At 39.1% G+C, this 6700-nt stretch overlaps 1 long non-coding RNA gene across 1 annotated transcript; it reads left to right on the top strand.

Moving 5' to 3' along the window:
• Positions 1-4252: 4252 nt before the first annotated feature.
• Positions 4253-5841, top strand: LOC124658832. Its single transcript, XR_006989358.1, has 3 exons — positions 4253-4282; positions 4425-4472; positions 5736-5841. It is a non-coding gene; the product is annotated as an uncharacterized LOC124658832 (long non-coding RNA).
• The last annotated feature ends 859 nt before the right edge of the window (positions 5842-6700 follow it).

The following is a 6700-nucleotide window of genomic DNA, read 5'->3' as shown; positions in this document are numbered from 1 at the left end:
ACTGGTAGCTATTGTAGAGATCCCTGCATGTTTCTCTAAAATCTGGAAACTGAATTCAAAAGTTGCATGATGACCGCATTGAGATGATGCTAGATTAGATCTAGCGGGAGATTAGAAGATAAGGCAGATTGACAATACCTTAGTTCCATGGGTAAATTTTTCTTGACACTATAGGAGCTCCGTTGAGGAGATTGGATGATCAGGTTTATTTTGATGCGTACTACTCTATCCGTCCATAGAAGGTTTCTAAGCCGCGCGTTGCTGCAGAAATTTTATACCATATAAATTAGCAAGATTTTTTTTTAAAAAATGATGATGTATATTTGGAGTTTTGGACTACTTGGGGAAAAGGTACATGACTGACAAAATGTATCATTTTTTCGAGAAAACGCAAAGGACTCTTTGCGTTTCATTTCATTGAAAAGATAAGGGGGTCAAAATGTATCATCACCATGTAAATTCCCTTCAAGTCTGTAGTTAGAATAGCATTACTTCCATAAACCAAATGAACAACAATACAATTTAATCATTCTACCTTGAGCAATTTAGCAAGCAACAGAAAGTCTGTAGTTAGAATAGCATTACTTGCATAAACCAAATAAGCAACAATGCAATTTAATTATGCTACCTTGAGCAATTTAGCAATCAACAGAATGGAGATAAGATAACTGACGTAATTAGATGTCTTCCCCCGTAAGTGGAAGAGGAACACAAAGCTTATTGTTGACAGAGAAACATAATAAGTAGTTAGAACTGAATATTGTGCCACACTGCAGTGTTTACATAGATGTCCAAACATGTGGAAAATGTCTAACTATGTCCGAGTAAAGGACTACCTGTACCCGAGTATTGTGCTTCAAGAGAAACGTGATGGCAGATAGCAGTAGCATGTACCCTGTAGAGAAAGGAAATTGCCCCAGCTTGGATAAAAGGATGATGAACACACTGACATGCCTCTAAGCTGACTGGTCCTTCAGCTCAGCTTATTTATAAACTGAAGCTGATGATGTACTCCACGCCTTGTGCCTGTGTGTTCCTTACCAAGTGGAGCATGGCCACTTGAACCGATTGATAGACCCTTGTTGGCTCAGCTAAGACCAGAAGATGCTCGCAACCTTCAGAAGGGATATTTGAGGCTGCATCATTTCATCCTTATCAATGTCAAAACATGTTAGTATTAAACATGTTACGTTTTTGTGGTCAGTACACCTTAACACCGGTGTAACAAAGTGACATTAGATATGCCATACACACTGAAAAATAATGCAGTTCATGTAAGGCAAATAAAACCAACATTACTACTGGATTCAGTAAATTCAGCCAAAAGTGTGGTTCACAGATACGGTGCGTAGTTAAAAAAAGGTAAGTTGGGGGCAAATTGCTTGCCAAAGTTGGACTGATATTGTGCCATGAAAAATAAATTAAAATTTAAGAGGAGAGTAGAGTATAGTATAGTATGTACCAATGGAGAAAGGCACTGTGCTCAGTGTCGATGAATCCGGTAGAAATCCCAATAAATCCGAAAGAAATCCCAAACAATCCGAAGGTCCAGACGAAATCCATGGTCTGGGATCAACCTGCCAGATTGGGATTCCAAGAAATCCGGAGGTCTTGAGGTAGGAGCAAACGAAATCCGGAGCCGGGGATCACCTGCCAGATTGGGAAGGGATGCTTGAGGGATTTAGGGATTGCACAAAAGGAAGGAGGAAGTAGGGTGGGCAGTCGGCACGTACCAGCGTGGAGGTACCCGTTGGACGAAGACGAACCGAGCGGAGTCGTAGTGGGGGACAGATCTACAGAGCGACCACACGAGGAAGACGAACAAAGTTGTGGTGCCGCTTTTTTTTCCGCAAGCGAACGTATGTCGAACGGGTCATGGGCCGGTGCCTTCGGTCGGCCCATCTTGTGGAGGCGCGTGGGTCTGGCGACGAAGGAGCTGTCGTTCGACTCCTGCCGTGGGTATGACTACGAAGCTGTTGTTGTTCGGCTCGTGCGCTCGTGGCGTGTCGGTCTGGGCGTAAAAAACGTGGTCTACAGCTGGAAACAATGAGGGGAAGGTGAAAACTCTTAATTAGGTGACGTTGCTGACTGTGAGACCAGTAAAATGGGGCCATCTATTAAGAAAGAGAAGATACGTGTCTTTCTAGTTAACTTGTGACTTAATTTAGTTTACTTCATCAATGTCTACCTGAAACCATATTTTATTTCATGTTCATGTTCAGTTAGTGACTACTAAGACCAGTTGTAGCCAAAATTGGTAGTATTAGAAGTTGAAGCTTCTTGGCACTGTACTAAAAATTACATATTATTGTTGTCTTCTTCAAATGTTGATTTTTATCTATTAATGCTGAGATGATTCAAATTTGGAGCTTTTGACACAATTTTGTCAATGCAAAATCTATTGTTTTTTACTGTAAGATGGATAAATAGATAGTCGATAGTGTTGATTCTGTTTGCATTCTTTAGGGCCTGGGGAAGATACTCGACGAGGGGAAGGAGCTTGCCTTGCCTTGTAGCGTCTTAATGAATGGCAAAGGGTCGTGTGGGTACATTGAATCCCTCCTGCCGGATGACATCAAGCATGCGACAATGTTGAGCCAGGTGATTTCTTCTCTCACTTTCATCATTATAGGCTGCATCACTAACTTTGCACTAATCTTGCATGGTAATAAGTAATAACACTATCATTCCTCACAACTTGAACTTTATTAGTTGTGTCCCTGTTATGATGTCACCATGAAGTCAAGGTTGTATTATCACTGTCATGATTGCCTACAAAGTTTACTTTCCCAGTGGTTGTGTAGTACATCGACATATTTGTGATAACTTACAGCTTCAACTTCACAACATGAACTATCTAGGAGCCGAGTTGAATTATCTAGGAGCAGATTTATTTATAGCTCTGATTGCAAAATAGAGCCAAAAAATAACATATTTTTGTAGTTGGTATTAACTGTGCATATCAGCTCTGAACTATCTCTCCTGGATTATTTTCAGAGGTAAAAAATTTCATGTATACTTATTGCTTAATTACTTGGCATGCTTAACACTGGAATCGAACAAGTCAAATCCCTCTTGTCCAATGAATAGCGCATAAGTCTCTCCATTTTATTCCAGTGAACCCAAATATATCCATTACAGTTTAGTTTTAGCATAAAACCAAGCCAATATGAAATCACAACTTTGGTTTATTTTTTTAATGTCAACTGCAGTTTTATCTTGAATATCCATCTTTCCTCGTAAACATCCCTGCATTCTTGTGATTATATTATAGATATTGCATTAGCTCCATTGAAGCCCAATTTGAGATAAGCAGAGTGACAAATCGCACATGAATAGATGCTTCGTAATGCTATGGTGTTGTGTTCATTTAGTTTCTGTCATTGTTGGAATATCAGTCCCCATTCCGCAATTAGATTGAATCCAGGATGCTCTACCGGCAGAGCTTTTCCTTGAGTTTGTGCTCTTTTTTTTTGCAGTTGTCAGAGCTATGTTACCTAATCTAGTTATATCTTGCTATCCCTGTTTCTTTGCTTCAACTCATGTGACAAATAAATGAAGTGTTTAATGTGCTTGATTCTGTAATGAGCATCTTTTAATTCTTCCAACTTATTAGTTTCAGTAACAAGGGCGACACATGTTGCTGTATCTTATAATTCTTTCACTGTAGACACACCATCATTACCTTCTTTCATCACTCCAAAGGCAATGAATGTAAATTCTGCACTATCATGGCAACTTTTGCGATGGGCTTTGTGTTCTATCACACAAGTATAGGGGGTTTTGACCTCCCCTTATAAAGGACACCCCCCGTGCTATGGCGTATGTCTTTATTGTCATGAGACTTATCCACCTGAGACTGTCACCTTTTTTATGCACAGTCGGTACATTCTCTCAAATACAATGATGGGGTGAGAATTTCTTTTATGTGTGTTTCCTCTATCTGTGAGACCAAAAATAAGTACTCCCTCCGTCCTATGAAACATGTCAAAACATTGTCTAATTTAGATGTATCTAGATGCTAAATAGTGTTAGCTAGATACATCCAAATTTAGAGGAAGTTAAGACATGTTTGATTGGACGGAGGGAGTACAAGTCATTCAATCAACATATTTTGATTTATCATTCCTTATAGAATCCATGTCGCTTTCTTAAAAATATTCATGTGCTTCTCTCATTTTTCCTCACCTTTTATCTGATCAGAAATTTAGTTGAAGGATACTTTTTTGGAGCTGTTCGAAGAAGTAATATGTTTTCTCACATCTTTATATGACATATGCAGGTGAAATAAATTTAGATTGTATTTTTATATTTATAATCACTCGTTCATGTGTTTCTTCAAATGACGATATGGTTTTGTATTTATATTCTACGGTGAATTTCTTCTCTAACTTGCTTGTTCTTCTGTGAACTTGAAATTGTAGGGTGGATGTGAGGAAGCTGACAACAAAAAGGATGCAGGGGTTCCAAAGGTACAACCCACCTGACCAAGTTTTCTATAGCTAAGCTTCTTCCTTTCCTTGCCCTTTTGGTTTTCGTAGTATCTTTTTGCATTACCGAAAAAATGCTGGTTTGCTCCAATACAACCCTTTTCTGAAAGTTCCTCCTAACAGTTGCCCTATAAATCATAAGTTGGAGGGACAACAAGATAATCAAAGTAAAAATTGTATTATGCTTCTTTGATAAGGCATCTGGGTTTTTTTTTATGAAGGGCCTATGCTTGCGTAATGTAGACTGACTCTATGTCTGTATGTAAGTTGCCCTTTTAATCTGATAAGTACTTTGGACTAAAATATTGTCTTCGTTATTTCTAGTCGGATAATGTTTGGTTCCTAAATAATGTAGTTTTACCATAGTATTCTAGCATTTGGTTGCTTACTAACGTTGAGAGCTTTGAGTTCATTGCCGGATAGTGTTTACATTTCTCTTTTTTTCCAGACAAGTGTATTCGATTCTTTACTTCCTGCTGTTAGGCAGAAAATTGTTGTTGGTTTGACTCCGAAAGCTCGGGACATGTTTGAAACATTATTTTTTTGACAAGTTCGCCTTGATTTCTGCTGTTCTTTCCCCTCTCCACAAGGAAGAAGGTAGTTATAAAAAAATCGTTTGTGAATTAATAATACTATAATACTACCTGCCCTGATGTGCTTTGATACGTATGCTGTGTAAAAACATCCTGGCCTTAGGCCTTCTTAGTATACCCCCAACCGCCCCCCGCCCCCCGGTGAAAATTCAAAAATAAATAAGTGACCCAGATTTGTGTAGACACTCATGCATCTAGACATTTTTCAGTGTGTAGACACATGTGAATCTAGAATAAACCCGAGTCACAGTTGTGGTGGAAGGCAGTACTATGTGGTCTTGAACAGGTCTTGTTTCAGGAGAATAGCTCCACTATTCACATTGTTCTATTCTGGTTAAGAAATAGCGCAAGCACAAAATTTGGCTCCTAAATGTAGATTATTTTGTTGTATTCCGTAATGAAAACCTGATAACTACTTGAAGTGTCCCTGTTTTTTAGGGTGCCGACTATACATGGTTATTATCCAAACTAGGTTCGCTTAAAATAGTTAGTTGAGACTATTTTCGAGTACTAAAAGGATCTACTTAGTGATCTCTCTATGCTAGCAACATGTCATGTACACCTGCACAATTACTTTGTAATCATAGAAATCGCATGTTTGCATTTCTCTTGAAATAAACTTGTGATTAAGTTGAACGATTTTCTGTTGCAGACTGCTGCCGGGACTGCCTGCGAGACTACCGGGACAAGCTGAAGAATCAGATACACGAGTTGGGCGAGAACATTACCTTGATCGAGTCAGTGGCGTCCAAGGGCGCTGGCAAAATTTATTTTCCTCGTAGACCGGTGATCCTAGATTTGAACTTTAAGCGCCTTCGGCTGATGTATTCTTGCATTTAATTTCTCTTCATAGCTAGCTGGTGTTGGCTTCCTCATATTGAAGCTTGTGGTGAAGTCTGGTTTGCTGGCATGCATTTCCTGGGTGTCTCCTCTGTTACGACCATATTTTGTATTCAGGGTGTTAGACCTGGTATTTGCTATGTCGTGCCTGTTGTGCATATGCATTTATGGGCACCGAGTAGAAGGAAAATATATGTAGATGCTTGTATATAGAGAAATATTTGTATGTGAAGTTTCGCAGCTGCCTCAACTCCTGCGAGGTCGCTCACATTGGCATGTAATATCATCGTTGGATTCCGCTACAGATCAGCTGGAACTTTTTATATAATTTTCCATCGAACTATATTCCTTGTTGAGTGTTAGAAAAAGAGCAGTGGTCATGCCCAATTTTTATAGCCGAGCAACATGTAGTTGAATGCTTTGGTTTCTAAAAATAAACTTGACAATTGTGTTAGATTGCTTGTATTGATAGCGTTGGGCCGTTGAGAACAAGTCAAGAGCTAACTTTCTTTTATAAGTAAGCTTGCAACATGCTAATAGCTTGCTAAGCCAAGATAGCTAGAGTCGAACGGGGTGTGCACATGAGCCAGCTCATGGTGAAATGAACTTTGCCGTTTCTTAATTAGAAAAACCATTTTTTTCTTTGAACAATATGTAAATGAATCAAAAGAAAAAAAAAGGCTATCGTATTAGGTGAAGAAAAGAATGCGGCTGTCCTGTCAATGAAATCTTGCCTCCAACACCGGCGCCACCAGGGCAAAAAAAAAAAAAGAAGTG

This window comes from Lolium rigidum, chromosome 6 (genome assembly GCF_022539505.1).
Source record: "Lolium rigidum isolate FL_2022 chromosome 6, APGP_CSIRO_Lrig_0.1, whole genome shotgun sequence".
Lineage (NCBI taxonomy): Eukaryota > Viridiplantae > Streptophyta > Magnoliopsida > Poales > Poaceae > Lolium > Lolium rigidum.
The sequence above is the reverse complement of the archived record's forward strand: the minus strand, read 5'-3'. Positions and strand labels throughout refer to the sequence as shown.